At 37.9% G+C, this 18980-nt stretch overlaps 1 protein-coding gene across 3 annotated transcripts in view; it reads right to left on the bottom strand.

The window, feature by feature from the left end:
• PPP2R3A (protein phosphatase 2 regulatory subunit B''alpha) overlaps positions 1 to 18980 on the bottom strand; it is a 220019-nt gene that overhangs the window by 141514 nt on the left and 59525 nt on the right. The window lies entirely within an intron of this gene.

The raw sequence follows: 18980 nt of genomic DNA on the forward strand, positions 1-18980 counted from the left end.
GGAAAAGACTGGTGCTCTCTTGCTGTGGGAATGACTGGGATATATCAGTTGCTACCTTAAGATCCAGCTGCCTTGACTGGGGTTCCTTTCCTGTGTTACCATTCCGTATATGTTCCCCCAGAGCAAACATGCTTGAGCAAGGAGGATAACCTTTCTCAAAGAGAACCAGCTCAGCAGTGGATTCCTGGGTTACAAGGTTTTACAGGTTCCCTGGCAGGGGTACATACAAGAGAGACTGGCTTCTCTGAAATGACTAAAAACTATAGAACTGTTTTAAGGATAGCCTCCAATATATCAAGCAAGGAAAGATATTCCCTTATCATGTCCTGAAATGACCTACAGAACTGAGGCGTGAGTCCAGAAAGAGCCTGTACCCTAAAGGAAGGTGACAGTGGGAAGGAGATAGAAGGATAAAATTGTGTGTGACATCCAACATATTGTTTTTGTAGAATTCAGTCTCTGAAGTTTAGTTTGGGACTCAGAATGGATTTTCTAGAGCCTTCCAAATCCTCTCATAGCTCCCTGCCCTTCCCCCTCTGATAATGAAGACAGTGGTGATATACAATATTAATTCACTCTCTTCAGAAAGCATCAGCTCTATGGGATGTTTTACGGAAAAAATGGGTTGATTACACAGGATAGAGAAAATTTTGAACATTTGCTGAAGACATGAATCACTTATTTTGACTTGTATAAAACTGCTAAACAGTTAATGTTGTATCGATATATGCAATGTGTTGTCCTAAAATAAGTCTAGCCTTTATTTTATAAACAAACATGTAAAGTCATACCAGCCTCAGGTGACAATGACTTTGGAGACTGAGATAATAGCGCTGATCAAGACCACAGAGTTAAGAAGACCTGTTGGGATAAACAAAGCAGCAAAACTGCGAACATCTGAGTGAGTGACAGAAACACGTAGCATAGCAAGCCGGGGAAATCAGCTCAGCTGTGAGGACCTGTGTTGAGGTGAGAAGAATCAGGTCCAGAAAGACGTGAGAGTCACTCTGAAGCGACATCAAAAGATTTTGCTCATAAGATGCTACAGGGGAAAAAAAAGTTATGTATGAAAGAGGAAGTTCTGCTACATTAAGAGGGTACTTCTGATTTTAAAAAGGAAGCTGGCTGTTTTGAAAAAAAAAAAAAGCTAAATCAAAAGCCTTTTTCTGTCTACACAAAAATTTGTACATGAAGGTTCACAGCAGTGTTATTCACAGTAGCCAAAAAGTGGAAACAACTGAAATGTCCATCAGTTGATTAATGGATAAACAAAATGTGGTATATTCATACAGTGGGATATTATTTAACCATTAAAAGGAATGAAGTACTGATACATGCTACATGATAAATCTTTAAAGCATTATGCTAAGTGAAGGAATCCAGACACAAAAGACCACACATATCGTATGATTCTGTTTACATGAAATGTCCAGAACAGGCAAATCTATGGAGACAGAAAGACTAGTGATTGCCAGGGGTTGGAGGGAGGGGGGAATGGGGAGTGACTGTTAATGAATACAGATTTTTTTGTGGGATGATGAAAACGTCCTGGAATTGGTGCTGATGGTTACAAAATCTTGTTGAATATACTAAAACCTACTGAATTATGCACTTTTTGTGTGTGTGATAGTATTTTATTGATGTAGAAACATAAAGTGATACAATGAACACTATAGGGCATATAGTTTTTTTTAACTGAGGTACAGTTGATGTACAATATTATATAAGTAATGGGTATACAATATAGTGATTCTGAATTAGGCACTTTTAAAAGGGTGAATTTTATTCTATTATATCTCAACTTAAAAAAGCCTTTCTCATCTTGGCTCTAACTGGCAGACTTTGTTTAAAATATCATTGTAAATAAGCTTTAATAGAGGAAATTGATTATAAGCTAATTACTCTTAATACTAAATTTTTATATCCTCCTTTATGCTCCAACTTGGTGTTTTCTCATTGTCTTATTAATAGTTTGCTTTGTGTTACGAATGTTATTTTACTTTTAGTAATGCAACACTGGAGTGGGGGAAGGAGGCTGGTGGTTGTTGTTGGTGGTGATCCATGGTTTCTTTGCTCCTCTAGCCTTAACTTCACTGGTTGTAGCAAAATAGGAGGACATCTAATTAAGCATTTTTGTGTCTTGCTTCAACTCCTCCAAGTGACAGGAACACATTCCATAGGAAAAAGAACCCATAAATCTAATATTTTTACCTCTCAGTGTTCCGAATACTCAGGGGTAGATGCTCTTCTAGGATCTGGGGCAGGCAGAGATAATTAAGAACCTAAAATTATTACATATTATAATTCTTGGATCACTGGAATTTCTGGTTCATAGAGTTCTGTACTTCTTAGTCTGCCTTTCTTCTTCCTTCAGTAATTACTTCAAGTAGAGACTGCTCATTATAGACCATAAGAATTCAATTTTGGCCTATAAACATGTTAGACAACTCAAGTTAGAAGGAATACAGGGTTTCCAATCCACCGACACTGCCATGTTGAATATCAATGAATACATGGTGACACTACTATAAAATCAATTGCCCCAATGTCTTTGTTGGTGGTTTACATGTGTGTGATGTCTCAGGAATTTTGGGTGAGGGCTGCATTAAGAGATGTCAAAAAAGAAGGCTGGGCTTCCCTGGTGGCGCAGTGGTTGAGAGTTCGCCTGCCGATGCAGGGGACGCGGGTTCGTGCCCCGGTCTGGGAAGATCCCACATGCCGCGGAGCGGCTGGGCCCGTGAGCCATGGCTGCTGACCCTGTGCGTCCGGAGCCTGTGCTCCACAACGGGAGAGGCCACAACAGTGAGAGGCCTGTGTACCGCAAAAAAAAAAAAAAAAAAAAAAAAAAAAAAAGAAGGCTAACATATGACAAACCCACAGCCAACATCGCTGTCAATGGTGAAAAACGGAAACCATTTCCACTAAGATCAGGGACAAGACAAGGTTGCCCACTCTCACCACTATTATTCAATACAGTTTTGGAAGTATTAGCCACAGCAATCAGAGAAGAAAAAGAAATAAAAGGAATCCAAATTGGAAAAGAAGAGCAAACCTGTCACTGTTTGCAGATGACATGATATACATAGAGAATCCTAGAGATGATACCAGAAAACTACTAGAGCTAATCAATGAATTTTGTAAGTAGCAGGATACAAAATTAATGCACAGAAATCTCTTGCATTCTTATACACTAATGATGAAAAATCTGAAAGAGAAATTAAGGAAACACTCCCATTTACCACTGCAACAAAAAGAATAAAATACCTAGAAATAAACCTCCCTAAAGAGGTAAAAAACCTGTACTCAGAAAACTATAAGACACTGATGATAGAAATCAAAGATGACACAGACAGGTGAAGAGATATACCATGTTCCTGGATTGGAAGAATCAATACTGTGAAAATGACTATACTATCCAAAGCAATCTACAGATTCAGTGCAATCCCTATCAAACTACCAATGGCATTTTCCACAGAACTAGAACAAAACATTTCACAATTGGTATGGAAACACAAAAGACCCCGAATAGCCAAAGCAATCTTGAGAAAGAAAAATGGAGCTTGAGGAATCAGGCTCCCTGACTTCAGACTATACTACAAAGCTACAGTAATCAAGACAGTATGGTACTGGCACAAAAAAAGAAATATAGACCAATGGAACAGGATAGAAAGCTCAGAGGTAAACTGACGCACAAAAGGTCACCTTAATTTTGATAAAGGAGGCAAGAATATACAATGGAGAAAAGACAGCCTCTTCAGTAAGTGGTGTTGGGAAAACTGGACAGCTACACGTGAAAGAATGAAATTAGAACACTCCCTAACACCATACACAAAAATAAATTCAAAATGGATTAAAGACCTAAATGTAAGGTCAGACACTATAAAACTCTTAGAGGAAAACATAGGCAGAACATTCTATGACATAAATCACAGCAAGATCCTTCCTAACCCACCTTCTAGAGAAATGGAAATTAAAAAAATAAACAAATGGGACCTAATGAAACGTAAAAGCTTTTGCACAGCAAAGGAGATGGAAAGACAACCCTCAGAATGGGAGAAAGTATTTGCAAATGAAGCAACTGACAAAGGATTAATCTCCAAAATTTACAGGCAGCTCAGGCAGCTAAATATGAAAAAAACAAACAACCCAATCCAAAAATGGGCAGAAGACCTAAATAGACATTTTGCCAAAGAAGACATACAGATTGCCAACAGACACATGAAAGAATGCTCAACATCACTTATCGTTACAGAAATGCAAATGAAAACTACAATGAGGTATCACCTCACACCAGTCAGAGTAGCCATCATCAAAAAATCTACAAAAAATAAATGCTGGAGAGGGTGTAGAGAAAAGGGAACCCTCTTGCACTGTTGGTGGGAATGTAAATTGATACAGCCACTATCAAGAACAGTATGGAGGTTCCTTAAAAAACTAACAGTAGAACTACCATACAACCCAGCAATCCCACTACTGGGCATATACCCTGAGAAAACCATAATTCAAAAACAGTCATGTGAGAAGAAAGAAGAACTACAATCCTGCAGCCTGTGGAACAAAACCCACATTCACAGAAAGACAGACAAGATGAGAAGGCAGAGGGCTATGTACCAGATGAAGGAACAAGATAAAACCACAGAAAAACAACTGAATAAAGTTGAGATAGGCAACCTTCCAGAAAAAGAATTCAGAATAATGATAGTGAAGATGATACAGGACCTCAGAAAAAGAATGGAGGTAAAGATCGAGAGGATGCAAGAAATGTTTAACAAAGACCTAGAAGACTTAAAGAACAAACACCTAGAAGAATTAAAGAACAAACAAACAGAGATGAACAATACAATAACTGAAATGAAAACTACACTAGAAGGAATCAGTAGCAGAATGACTGAGGCAGAAGAACGGATAAGTGACCTGGAAGATAGAATGGTGGAATTCACTGCTGTGGAACAGAATAAAGAAAAAAGAATGAAAAGAAATGAAGACAGCCTAAGAGACCTTTGGGACAACATTAAACAAAACAACGTTCGTGTTATAGGGGTCCAGAAGGAGAAGAGAGAGAGAAAGGACCAGAGAAAATATTTGAAGAGATTATAGTCGAAAACTTCCCTAACATGGGAAAGGAAACAGCCACCCAAGTCCAGGGAGTGCAGAGAGTCCCAGGCAGGATAAACCCAAGGGGAAACATGCCAAGACACACAGTAATCAACCTGACAAAAATTAAAGACAAAGAAAAATTATTAAAAGCAACAAGGGAAAAATAACATACAAGGGAACTCCCATAAGGTTAACAGCTGATTTCTCAGCAGAAACTCTACAAGCCAGAAGGGAGTGGCATGATGTATTTAAAGTGATGAAAGGGAAGAACCTACAACGAAGATACTGTACCTGGCAAGGATCTCATTCAGATTTAATGGAGAAATCAAAAGCTTTAGACAAGGAAAAGCTAAGAGATTTCAGCACCACCAAACCAGCTCTACAACTAATGCTAAAGGAATTTCTCTAAGTGGGAAACACAAGAGAAGAAAAGGACCTACAAAAACAAACCCATAACAATTAAGAAAATGGTAATAGGAACATACATATCGATAATTATCTTAAACGGGAATGGATTAAATGCTCCGACCAAAAGACACAGGCTCGCTGAATGGATACAAAAACAAGATCCATATATATGCTGTCTACAAGAGAACCACTTCAGACTTAGGGACACATACAGACTGAAAGTGAGGGAATGGAAAAGATATCCCATGCAAATGGAAATCAAAAGAAAGCTGGAGTAGCAATACTCATATCAGATAAAATAGACTTTAAAACAAAGAATGTTACAAAAGACAAGGAAGGACACTACATAATGATCAAGGGATCAATCCAAGAAGAAGATATAACAATTATAAATATATATGCACCCAACAAAGGAGCACCTCGATACATAAGGCAACTGCTAACAGCTATAAAAGAGAAAATTGACAGTAACACAATAATAGTGGGGGACTTTAATACCTCACTTACACCAATGGACAGATCATCCAAACAGAAAATTAATAAGGAAACATAAGCTTTATATGACAAAATAGACCAGATAGATTTAATTGATATTTATAGGACATTCGATCCAAAAAATAGCATATAACCCATCCTTCTCAAACTCTTCCAAAAAATTGCAGAGGAAGGAACACTCTCAAACTCATTCTACAAGGCCACCATCACCCTGATACCAAAACCAGATGATACTACAAAAAAAGAAAATTACAGTCCAATATCACTGATGAATACAGATGCAAAAATCCTCATCAAAATACTTGCAAACAGAATCCAACAATGCATTAAAAGGATCATACACCATGATCAAGTGGGATTTACCCCAAGGATGCAAGGATTCTTCAATATATGCAAAATCAATGTGATACACCACATTAGCAAATTGAAGAAGAAAAACCGTAAGACCATCTCAATAGATGCAGAAAAAGCTTTTGACAAAATTCAACACCCACTTATGATAAAAACTCTCCAGAAAGTGGGCATAGAGAGAACCTACCTCAACATAATAAAGGCCATATATGACAAACCCACAGGAAACATCATTCTCAATGGTGAAAAACTGAAAGCATTTCTTCTAAAATCAGGAACAAGACAAGGATGTCCACTCTCGCCACTATTCTTCAACATAGTTTTGCAAGTCCTAGCCACGGCAATCAGAGAAGAAAAAGAAAAAAAAAGGAATACAAATTGGAAAAGAAGAAGTAAAACTGTCACTGTTTGCAGATGACATGATACTATACATAGAGAAGCCTAAAGATGCTACCAGAAAACTACTAGAGCTAATCAATGAATTTGGTAAAGTTGCAGGATACAAAATTAATGCATAGAAATCTCTTGCTTTCCTATACACTAATCATGAAAAATCTGAAAGAGAAATTACGGAAATACTCCCATTTACCATTGCAACAAAAAGAATAAAATACCTAGGAATAAACCTACCTAGGGAGACAAAAGACCTGTATGCAGAAAACTATAAGACACTGATGAAAGAAATTAAAGATGATACAAACAGATGGAGAGATATACCATGTTCTTGGATTGGAAGAATCAATATTGTGAAATGACTTTACTACCCAAAGCAATCTACAGATTCAATGCAATCCCTATCAAATTACCAATGTCATTTTTTACAGAACTAGAACAAAATCGTAAAATTTGTATGGAGACACAAAAGACCCCGAATAGCCAAAGCAGTCTTGAGGCAAAAAAAATGCAGCTGGAGGAATCAGACTCCCTGACTTCAGACTATACTACAAAGCTATAGTAATCAAGACAGTATGGTACTGGCACAAAAACAGAAATATAGATCAATGGAACAGGATAGAAAGCCCAGAGATAAACCCATGCACCTGTGGTCTACTTATCTATGACAAAGAAGGCAAGGATATACAATGGAGAAAAGACAGTCTCTTCTATAAGTGGTGCTGGGAAAACTGGAAAGCTACGTGTAAGAGAATGAAATTAGAACACTCCCTAACACCATACACAAAAATAAACTCAAAATGGATTAGAGACCTAAATGTAAGACTGGACAGTATAAAATTCTTAGAGGAAAACATAGGAAAAGAAAAAAAACAACAACAACAGAGTCATGTACCACAATGTTCACTGCAGCTCTATATACAATAACCCGGACATGGAAGCCACCTAAGTGTCCATCAACAGATGAATGGATAAAGATGATGTGCCACATATATACAATGGAATACTACTCAGCCATAAAAAGAAACAAAATTGAGTTATTTGTAGTGAGGTGGATGGACCTAGAGTGTGTCATATAGAGTGAAGTAAGTCAGAAAGAGAAAAACAAATACTGTATGCTGAGACATACATATGGAATCTAAAAAAAAAAAAAGGTTATGAAGAACCTAGGGGCAGGACAGGAATAAAGACACAGACATAGAGAATGGACTTGAGGACACGAGGAGGGGGAAGGGTAAGCTGGGACGAAGTGAGAGAGTGGCATGGACATATATACACTACCAAATGTAAAACAGCTAGCTAGTGGGAAGCAGCTGCATAGCAAAGGGAGATCAGCTCAGTGCTTTGTGACCACCTAGATGGGTGAGATAGAGAGGGTGGGAGGGAGACGCAAGAGGGAGGTGTTATGAGGATGTATGTATAGCTGATTCACTTTGTTATAAAGCAGAAACTAACACACCATTGTAAAGCAATTATACTCCAATAAAGATGTATAAAAAAGAGAGAAAAAAAAGAGAAGGCTAGAATTGATGGTCAAGGACCCTAGGGACGAGCATTACGTTGCAAATATAACAGCTGATGGAACTGTGTCTCTTGGATGTCAAAGTGCCTTTTGGATGCCTGGTTTTAAAGAGGGCAGAATTGTTGCATGTTTATCTGCTGACAGAATGATCAAAGGGAAAAAACTGATGACTGCAGGGGAGAAAAGGGTCAATCACTGGAGGAGTGTCCCTGGGTTGATGGGAGAGGAGGGGATCTAGAGCACAAGTATAGAGGATGGCCTTAAAAAGGTGCCCGGACTGTACATGCACAGCAACAGAAGGGAAGGGAAAGTATATAGGTACTGATATGGCTAGGTGGGTGGCTACAGGTCTCCTCACATTGCTTCAGTTTTCTCAGTAAAACAGGAACCAAGGTAATTCACTGAGGGCAAGGATGGAAGAGGAGATGTTAGAGGACAGAGAAGAAACTACGAGTCATTTGCAGAGCGGGAAAGTGAGGGAGTAGGGAAACGTAGTAGGACTGCCAGAGTGCTAAAGGCGCACTGTATGTTGGCAGTCATAAATTTAACGCGAGACCACTCAGTATGGTTGTGTGATATTCTCCAGCCAAGGTCAGCTGCACAAATAAAAGCCCAGAGTAGACAGAGAACACATTTAACATGAGTTGGAGTTTTCCCAGATGAGTACCACAAAATGAAGGCAAGGCATGGAAACAGAGTATATTCAGAGAGTGATTTTAATGATGAACTATGACAGTGGTTCTCAAACAAGATCATGTATGAGAATCACCTAAAGGGCTTGTTAAAGCACAGGTTGCTGGGCCTCACCCTCAGAGTTTTAATTTAGTAGGCCTGGGCTGGGGCCTGAGAATATGCATTTCTATCCAGCTCCCAGGTGATGCTAATGCTGTTAGTTGGGAACCATACTTTTAAAGCCACTGACATAAACACAGGACCAGAGAATGAGTAGCTAAAGAAGGGCAGAGGACAAGCCCACTGGAGGAGAGATCAAAGAGCTGAGAAGCCCATGTACTGAATGCCTCATCTACTGAAAACTCACAAGAATGTTAGCAAGTAGTATTGGAAAGTGTCATACAGCCAGGAGTTAAAATCTTCAAGAAATAAGGGAAGGGACCTGAGGGTGGTAGATGACTAAAATCAAGGAGGGGTAGTGGGTGGCAAGTCTGATGACATTAGCTCAAAGTTGGGGGAGGGTAGTTTCAGAGACGTGGGAAAAAGAATAGTATGGAAGCTGCAATGAAACGTAAGAACATTTACTGCTCCCTCTAGATCCAGTAAGACAGGGGGTGGAGTGGGAAAGAAAAGTGCCATCATTTCACATGGCTATAGTACTCTTAGGGAGAAATGGGTTTCAGTTAGAACAAGAAGGTAAAGGGAATGTTTAGAAAAGAGTTTGATGACCTAGGACATTTTGCTAGTGGATGATCAAGAGGGCATGGTGAAAGGAGTTCAGGGCTGGACTCAGAAAAGGGGATGTACGAGTGTAGGGTGAGGAGGAAAGTGATGATCTGGATTCCTAGATTTCTGTGGTGACTAATGTGAACAGGGATGAAGGGCATATCAGATTAGTCCTGATGGTCTTAAGGCAGAAATGGTGAGGGGAACCGAGGACTGCTTACCAGGAGCAATCTGAGCTCTGGGAGGTCCTTTTCGCTCCTGTTCTGGAGGCTGTAGGGGGGGCTATACTTAGCAGAAGTACCTGGATATCTGGGTCTCGCATTTTACTTCTAGAGGAATATGCATAATTGGGAGCATATTTACCCCCCCATTTTTTTGTGTACACACATATTAAAAACAAAAAGGGATCGCATTGGTACATCTGTTTTGCAATTTATATTTTTATCTATTTATCTTGACCATTTTTCTACATTAGTACATACATATCTACCATATTCTTTTGAATACAGGTGGGGACATATCTGAGATAAGTGATGTTGATTAATTAGAATGGATGGAGATGCAAAAGGACCTGATCTTAGAAGACATTAAAGGTGGAGGGGGAACACTGAACTCATTCTGCAAATTTATATTTGCCCCTGGCCAGATCCCTTTTTACTTTTATTAATCTACATGGTGGTTAATGAAGTAGAAGGGAGAATGGTTTCCTATTTGAGTGTTTTGATTTCTAGTCAAACATTCCCAGCACTGAACTCAAGAAACCATCAGCACCTATAAAGCTGGGGGAGAAGAAACATTTTCCCTCAATGACATGGCTGGTTCATCTTAATGAAGGCATGGATACAAACCTAGAAAGTAAAAAGAGAAATGCTCCAGAAGAAACTTTTAATAAGGTTCCAAGAGTGTGCTTTGATACTATTTTATTTATTTAAATAATTATTCTGCATTTAAATATATATATGAAATAATATAATATTTAAACTTTGAAAAAAAACGTTATGTTAGATCATTAACCTAGGAAGGCCCATTATTGCCCCTGGAATGGCATCTCAGACACATATTCCTGATCAGGGTCAGAAAAAACAAACTGAGTGCTAGTAATAAGTGTAAATCCTTCCCACCTTAAAAGATTTCTCTGACTCTCTTGGGCATCCAAAAACAAACAAACAGAAACAAACAATTGTACTGAAATTAAGTGTCCAGAAAAGTTCTTTTCCAACCTAAATCCATGGGGATGAAGATGGCACTTCTGAGAATGGGGAAAAGGAATTTTCAGGACTTAAACAAACAGCTTGTATATGGAGGTACTACAATAGGGCTTGAGGGTGCAATGGTTAATAAGGGAGAACCCTCTCCTCAAAATGCCTACGGTCTATAATCAAGAAATTTCCATCCTGCGATAAGGTAAAATGATCTACACTTTTAATGGGGTTCTCCCCTCTTGCCAGGGAAGGTGATGGGATTTTGCCCAGAACACCATAGGTTTTTAGGTGTCAAAAGCTAGAGGAATTAAGAGTCCGGAGGTCTGGGTGAGATATTTGAGTCTTGCTGAGGCATGACCCTCAAGTCCTAGAAGGGAACCTTATGTCAGGTCCTTTTGCAGGCACCCTTGAGAAGCCAAGGGCCGGGAAAGAGATGGCCTTCAGGCAAGAGGGCAGAGTTTCCATTTGAGAAGGGGGCAAAGCAGACAAGCAAAAATCCCTTCATTTGATTATTCATTCACTTTTTTGTTTATTCATTCAATAAATACTTATTTAATGCTACCATTTGCTAAATAAAGGCCAATAGAGGATAGTGGCCCAGGCAAAGCAACTTGAGAGGAATTCATAAATCTCTCTGCATGTTCTTATTTTAATATTTCATTTTTGATAGGGGTATGTTTGGGAGCTGGAGATTACAATTTTGGAGTCTGAAGTGTTGTAAAAGAGAAGATAAGGTACGAATTAGGTTGTGAGATAGAATGTCTGCTTAAAGTCTGACTTAAAAACTGCAGAAAAATGATGGGAGATGGGTCCCACCCATTTAACCCTTTACTTTATTAGTGTGAATTCTACTAACTTGGAATTTGAAATAATATAAGCATGGCAGCCTGATATTTCCCTTTATACTCTCTTGGAAGGGGAGTTCTGTTAAGCCCATTTCGTTTGCTCTTGATCATCAAGATTAGACTACCAGAGAGCCTGGGTTTGAGAGAAACAATGGATTTATGATCTATCCATCTAGCCTCCCTTACTGGATTCCCCTAGGACCAAAGGCTTATATTTGTAAGATAGATGGAGAAGATTAAGGTACATTTTGATGTCTTGGAACAGTATGGAAATGGTCTAAGCCAATGTGAGAAATAAACCTCTACCCTTAGTATCATTAGCACTGTAATAACATCAACATTTAGGACCTAAAGTAAATTAATTGGATAAGAGTAGGGTATCCATATCCAAATGCTATTTCCTCCAGAGAAACTTCCTTGAATTCCACAAGCTGGGATCTCTCTCTCCATCCTCTGAACTCTGCAGCACTTCACTTATCTCTCTCATGGAATCCATTCTTTCTACTTTGCATCACAGTAAATAGCTCATCTCTCCTACTAGACTGTGAGCTCCACAAAGCTTATGATGTCTGATTTATCTTTATCCCCAACTGTGTGCTGTACACAGTACATGCTTAAGCTATTTAGAAACAATCTTTTTAAAAGCACTTTAAAGCATTTTAGCAACCTCCGTTTTGCATACCAATAATGTATTAACTATGTTGAAATAAACTTCTAGGCTCAAGATGGAGCTCCTCCTGCCATGTCACCAAACCAAAACTTGGATAACTTATGTGTCCCTGTAAATGGTCCACTTGACCAAAAATGTTGTATATTCAGTCAGCTAATCCCCAAATGCCAAGCCAACTGTGGGCCTTCTCACCCCAAACAAGGTTGACTATGGGGCCCCGGCCAATCAGATATTTACCTCTTCCTTTTTCTTTATTCTTTATCCTATAAAAGCTTCTTGCCTTCCACTCCATTTTGCCGTTCTCCAAAAGGAGATTCTACTTCATGAAGTGTTAAATAAAGTCTGTTTGATCACCTAAATTGTCTTCTTTAATAATTTTTTAACAACTATGAATGATCTTTACCACATTATTAAGAGAGATCCAGCTAAAGTTCACACCGGGCAATACTCTGACAATAGTTTTACTCTTTAATTTTGAAATTAATAGTTTTTTTAAAAAAATTAAACATTAAAATTTTAATTTGTACTTTCTAGTAATTCAGACAAGTTTCCCCCTCAATTAGTGAAATTTGTAAGGTTTCACTAGACTTAAATATTACAGTATAGCTTTAAAAAAAATCTTCTTCTTTCATTGAAGAATTCTTCCCCCTGCCCTCCACTCTTTCGATTGAGACAAGCAGTAATGGAAATTTTCCCCTGGCTTTGTTTTTACTAAAATTAAGTAAAAGTAAATAATTTTCAGGGGAGGTTAGGGTGTATTATTTTAATATTTAATGCTTAATTAATAACAGCCAACAGGTTATTGCCCCATAAGGCTAAAAACAGATCAAAAATGACTGTAATACTATCTGCTGGAGGTAATAAAACATGGAATTAAAATATCATTTATTATGTGAACTTCCAAAGCAGTACAATTTTTCTCAGTGTTTAAAAATTTTTTTAATGTCCCATGTCAAAACATGTCCTAAGTAATTCACCCATTTGTTATTATGAAACCCTTTGAAACCTCAGCCACACCTCCTTTCTCTCCTCTACAAGCTGTTTTTTATTTTTAAATTGAAGTATAGTTGATTTACAATATTATATTAGTTTCAGTTGTACAACATAGTGATTTGGTATTTTTATAGATTATACTCCATTTAGTTATTATAAAATATTGGCTACATTCCCATAGCCAATATACAATATATCCTTGTAGCTTCTTTATTTTTTCCTTAGTAGTTTGTACCTCTTAACCCCCTTCCCCTATCTTGCTCTATCTCCCACCCCTCAACCCACTGGTAACCACTAGTTTGTTCTCTATATCTGTGAGTCTGTTTCTGTTTTGTTATATTCATTCGTTTTAATTTTTTAGATTCTACATATATGTGAAATATACTGTTCTCTTTTTTTTTTCTTTTTTTTTTGCGCGGGCGGGGTTTGTTTGTTTTTTTGAGATACGCGGGCCTCTCACTGTTGTGGCCTCTCCCATTGTAGAGCACAGGCTCCGGACACGCAGGCTCAGCAGCCATGGCTCACGGGCCCAGCCGCTCTGCAGCATGTGGGATCCTCCCGGACTGGGGCACGAACCTGTGTCCCCTGCATCGGCAGGTGGACTCTCAACCACTGCGCCACCAGGGAAGCCCGTGTTCTCTTTTGTTTAACTCATTTCAGACCCATCTGCATAACATTTCAGCTATTCTAGGACATACAGGATTGTTTCCTGTCACTTGAAGTCTTTGTGAAAAAAGTATGTACACAGGCAAACACTCATTTGTTGACCAATGATATAGATAACTTGACACAGTGAGAGAGTTCATGAGCAAAGAAAGGAAAAAAGAACAGGCAGTAAGACAGGGGATGAAAAGGAATCTGTTTTGCCACATAGCACAGGGAGTTCAACTCGGTGCTTTGTGACCACCTAGAGGGGTGTGATAGGGAGGGTGGGAGGCAGACTCAAGAGGGAGGGAATATGTGGATATATGTGTATGTATAGCTGATTCACTTTGTTATACAGCAGAAACTAACACACCATTGTAAAGCAACTATACTCCAATAAAGATGTTAAAAAAAAAAGGAATATATCTTAAGTGGAAAAGTCAGAGATAAGTAGTGACTGGAGAGGAAAGGGGAGAAAGCTGTGTAGATCAGAACCCATGATAAACGATTCTGAAACTCTGGGCTTACTTACTTTTCTGTTTCTACTGGTACATTGTTTTACTGCCATCCATCACTGGTAGTTTTTGCTCTTGATATTGAATGATGTTTCCAAGATTTCCAATGTCTTTAACAAAATATCACACTGAACCTTATCAAAAGTCTGTTTTGCTGATCTACTATGAAATAATATCTAGACTAAGAATTAGCAAACTTTTTCTGTAAATGGCCAGACTGTAAATATATTAGGCTTTAAGGTCTCTGTTGTAACTACTCAACTTAGTAGGCAGAGCACAAGCACAGTCATAGACCATATGTAAGTGAAGGACTGTAGCTGTGTTCCAATAAAACTATTTACAAACACAGGTGGCAGGTCCCATTTGGCCCATGGGCCACAGGTTGCTGACCCCTGATTTAGACCAATTATCCTCTTTATCAATCTCCCAACATCTTCCTAGTATTTTCTATTTGACTCCCTCTCCCAATATAGGTTTGAATTGTATTTCTGGACAACAAATACTGTTCCTTGTGAGAAATTATTTTGAAATACATATGTATTAAAATATTAATTATATATAATATTGTCAAGTCAATCTTTCTTCTCAGGGATAATCATCAATGTCATATAAAAGCAGTTCCTACATGCCCCTTATGTAAGTCTTTTACTTGAAATGTTTTGAACAACTGGAAAATTTTTGACTGTCCAAAATGTTGAAAAAATAAAATCCTTAATTTAAAATTTATTATTCTTTAAAAAATTATTATTCTTAAAAAACTGTACTTGTGGGACTCCTCTTCTTTAAAGTCTTCTTTAGCTCCCCACTCCCCTAGAACACTCTTTTTTAAAAACTTGAAGTATAGTTGCTGTACAATATTATGTAAGTTACAGGTGTATGATATAGTAATTCACAATTTTTAAAGGTTATGCTCCATTTAGTGTCAATATAAAATATAGTAATTCACAATTTTAAAGGTTATGCTCCATTTAGTATCAATATAAAATATTGGCTATATTCCCCGTGTTGCACAGTATATCCTTGTAGCTTATTTTATACCTAGTAGTTTATACCTCTTACTCCCCCAACCCTTATACTGCCCCTCCCTGCTTCCCTCTCCCCACTGGCAACCACTAGTTTGTTCTCTATATCTGTGAGTCTGCTTCTTTTTTGTAGAACAAACTTTTTAGCATAGCATACAAGGAAGGTCATTCATAAGCTGGCCCCAACCTACCTCTCTGATTTTATTTTCTGCTACTTTCTGTTCATTTTTTTTATACAAGAATAAAAACATGACCAACAATACTGTATAAAAACTTGCAGGATGGGACTTCCCTGGTGGCGCAGTGGTTAAGAATCCACCTGCCAATGCAGGGGACACAGGTTCGAGCCCCGGTCCAGGAAGATCCCACATGCCATGGAGCAACTAATCCTGTGTGCCACAACTACTGAGCCCATGCTCCACAATAAGAGAAGCTACCGCAATGAGAAGCCCGCGCACTGCAATGAAGAGTAGTCCCCGTTCACTGCAACTAGAGAAAGCCCGCGCGCAACAACGAAGACCCGATGCAGCCAAAAATAAATAAAAATAAATAAATAAAATTTAAAAAACATTAAAAAAAACTTGCAGGAGATAAATATTGACACTTCAGGAAGTGGTTACTTCTGGAAAGGGGAGAGAATACTGGGGAGGGGAGCCCTAGGGATTTCAACTATATCTGAGATGACCTTTTTTTAAATGATGATGATAATATTAATGAAAATATTAAGTAAAACAAAGATCTGAAACAAAGCTATGGCAAAACATTAAGATTTGACAAAGCTAAGTGGTGAGTAATAAGAATGCTTTTTCTACCATTCACAATACTTTTCTATTTGTTTAAAATAGGGGTTGAAAAACTACAGTCTGTGGGCCAAATCTGGCCCACTGCCCATTTTTTAAGACTTGGAGCTAAGAATGGTTTTACATTATTAAAAGGTTGTTTAAACAAACAAACAAAGAAAACTATGTGACAGAGAACTTGTGACCTGCAAAGCCTAAGATATTTACTATTTGGCCCTTTATAGAAAACGTTTGCCATCTCCTGATTTAAAATATTTCATAAGAAGAAAAGAAAGATAAAAAAAAATGAAAAGGTAGGAGGCAAGGGAGAATGGTTTTGTTTTCTTGCATTAAGTACTTTCCTGAATTAAACATTTTATATTACCTGTTTCTTTAAATTAGCTTTTCATGAATTACTTTTTCAACTTTCATTAAGAAGAAATCTCAATATCTCAATAAAGAAATAAAAATTGTAATGGTGATGGATGGTAATGAGACTTATTGTGGTGATTATTTCATAGTGTATACAAATATCAAGTCATTATGTTGTACACCTGAAACTAATATAATGTTATATGTCAATTATACCTCAATTAAAAAAAATTATGTACCTCGGGGTGGGGGGAAAGAAGAAATCTCATCAAATTTTATTCTATGATATTGGAACTTATTTAAAAGACCTACGGGAGAGTCTTTTAATATGATTTTGACTTCAGTCCATACTTGTCAAAAAACTGGGGAGCTCCTTAGAGGCCAGTGTGTCATTTTCAGGTAGCTGTACGTAGATTGAAGACCCACTTATGGGCTGTCAGCCAGGGACACAGGAGAGGTGCTGCACAGGACCTATTCTTGGCTTCAAGTTCACATTTTCTGCTTTCTGTAGCCCACCTCTCCTAGAAGAATTTTGTTTCCTTTTTTCACAGAAGATAATGGGGCAAGAGGGTTAAATAAAATTCAAAACACTATATTATAGTTTCTGGCTAGAGTGGTTGTGAGACATTGGAATCTGTCATCAGAGAAAGTAGACTTTTTTTTTTTTTTAATGGGGAAATAGATAATACATCTAAATATCTTGGCATGGCTCAGATCACAAAAACTGTTAGATCTTCTGTTATTACCATTTTGAGGTTGCTATATAGGCATTTTCTTTTCTTTATAAAATATTAAGCACATCAGTATTGCCTGTGTACATGAAAGGATTTTTTTCTTATTTTTATAATTAATTTCCATAGTTCCTCCCCCCAGCACTGACCCACGTTAACTGAAGATATTACCATCTGTGAATCAATGAATGAGGAGGCTCACACAGAGATTTCACAGAAATGCCCAGTGAACACTTGAGGATCTTTAGACCTAAATTATCTAATAACCTTAAGTAGGTATTGTTTTAAACTTTAGTGTCACTAGTAACTAAAAATGTGCACAGGAGAACAACAGCCACAAAACAAATACGAGGTAAAATTTATTCATCTGATCCCAATATGCATTTTTTCCTGTTCCAATGAAAACATTAATGCTAAAATAATAAGTAACTTGTTTTTTAACTTGGCCATATTTATGCCATCTCTAATATCCATTTGTTTTTAAATTTACTAAAGATATACAACATGGCATAAAATAATGACAAAATACTTATGATCCATCACCAGATTATGAAACAGAACATTACTAATTTTACTGAGGCCCTGGGCACCCTTCCTCAGTTCCATCTCTCTTCCTTCCTCTAGGGATTAATCATTGTTCTGAATACTGTATTTGATGTATCCATGTACTTATTCATACTTTTTGGACAAATGTAACTATCTCTAAATAATTCGTATCATTATTTTACAACTTGCTTTGTTGATTGGCTTCATGTCTGAATTCATATACGTTGGCATGTATGGTATATTCATATGGTAGAGACAGTGCTCACCAACTATTCTATGTGCTCCCCTATGATTCTTAGACTTCAGGCTGGAATCACTGGATTGTGCGCAGATGGCAAGTGTGTCATGTGTGGGACAAGGCAGTTAAAAGCTCCATCCCTTTCTTTGCCTTCCTCAGTGAACTCACAGGCCACATATTCCAGCTGGGGCAATGGGGCAGCTGTAGGAACATGGAGCACCCATCAGCCTGGGTCCCTGAGGGAGGTGGAGCAAAGCCTCTTACCAACTGCGCTGGACATGTCAAGTGAATAAAAATAATCCTGTTGTGCTAAGACACACACACATACCTACAAATGGGCAGATAACTCCCTTTCTGGGATTATTCAAAAACAACGCTATCAGTAGCAGGGTAGATTCAAAGCCTTCTGAAAACACTTCTACCCTATGACTGTAGATGGATATTTATTCTCACTTGCATGATGAAGGAAATCTCACATCCTCTCCTCTTTACCTTCTTTGAAGACCTACTGCGCTAACAGAACTTTCAGAGACATGCTTACACGTTCACATACTGTTTCTGGTATGTTAGCTTTGTTTCCCCAACTAGATTTTAAGTTCTACACTGGCTTGCACTCTACACAGCATTTAGTAATAAGTGGCCTACTGGTTGACTGAGGGTAAGAATATAAAATGCCTACTTTGTGTAAGGCACCTTGCTTGTGCTTCACGTAAGTTATCTTGATCATTATTATTTCCATTATATAGATGAGAATATTA

The sequence above is a fragment of the Mesoplodon densirostris genome, chromosome 5, assembly GCF_025265405.1.
Source record: "Mesoplodon densirostris isolate mMesDen1 chromosome 5, mMesDen1 primary haplotype, whole genome shotgun sequence".
NCBI classification, from domain to species: Eukaryota; Metazoa; Chordata; class Mammalia; order Artiodactyla; family Ziphiidae; genus Mesoplodon; species Mesoplodon densirostris.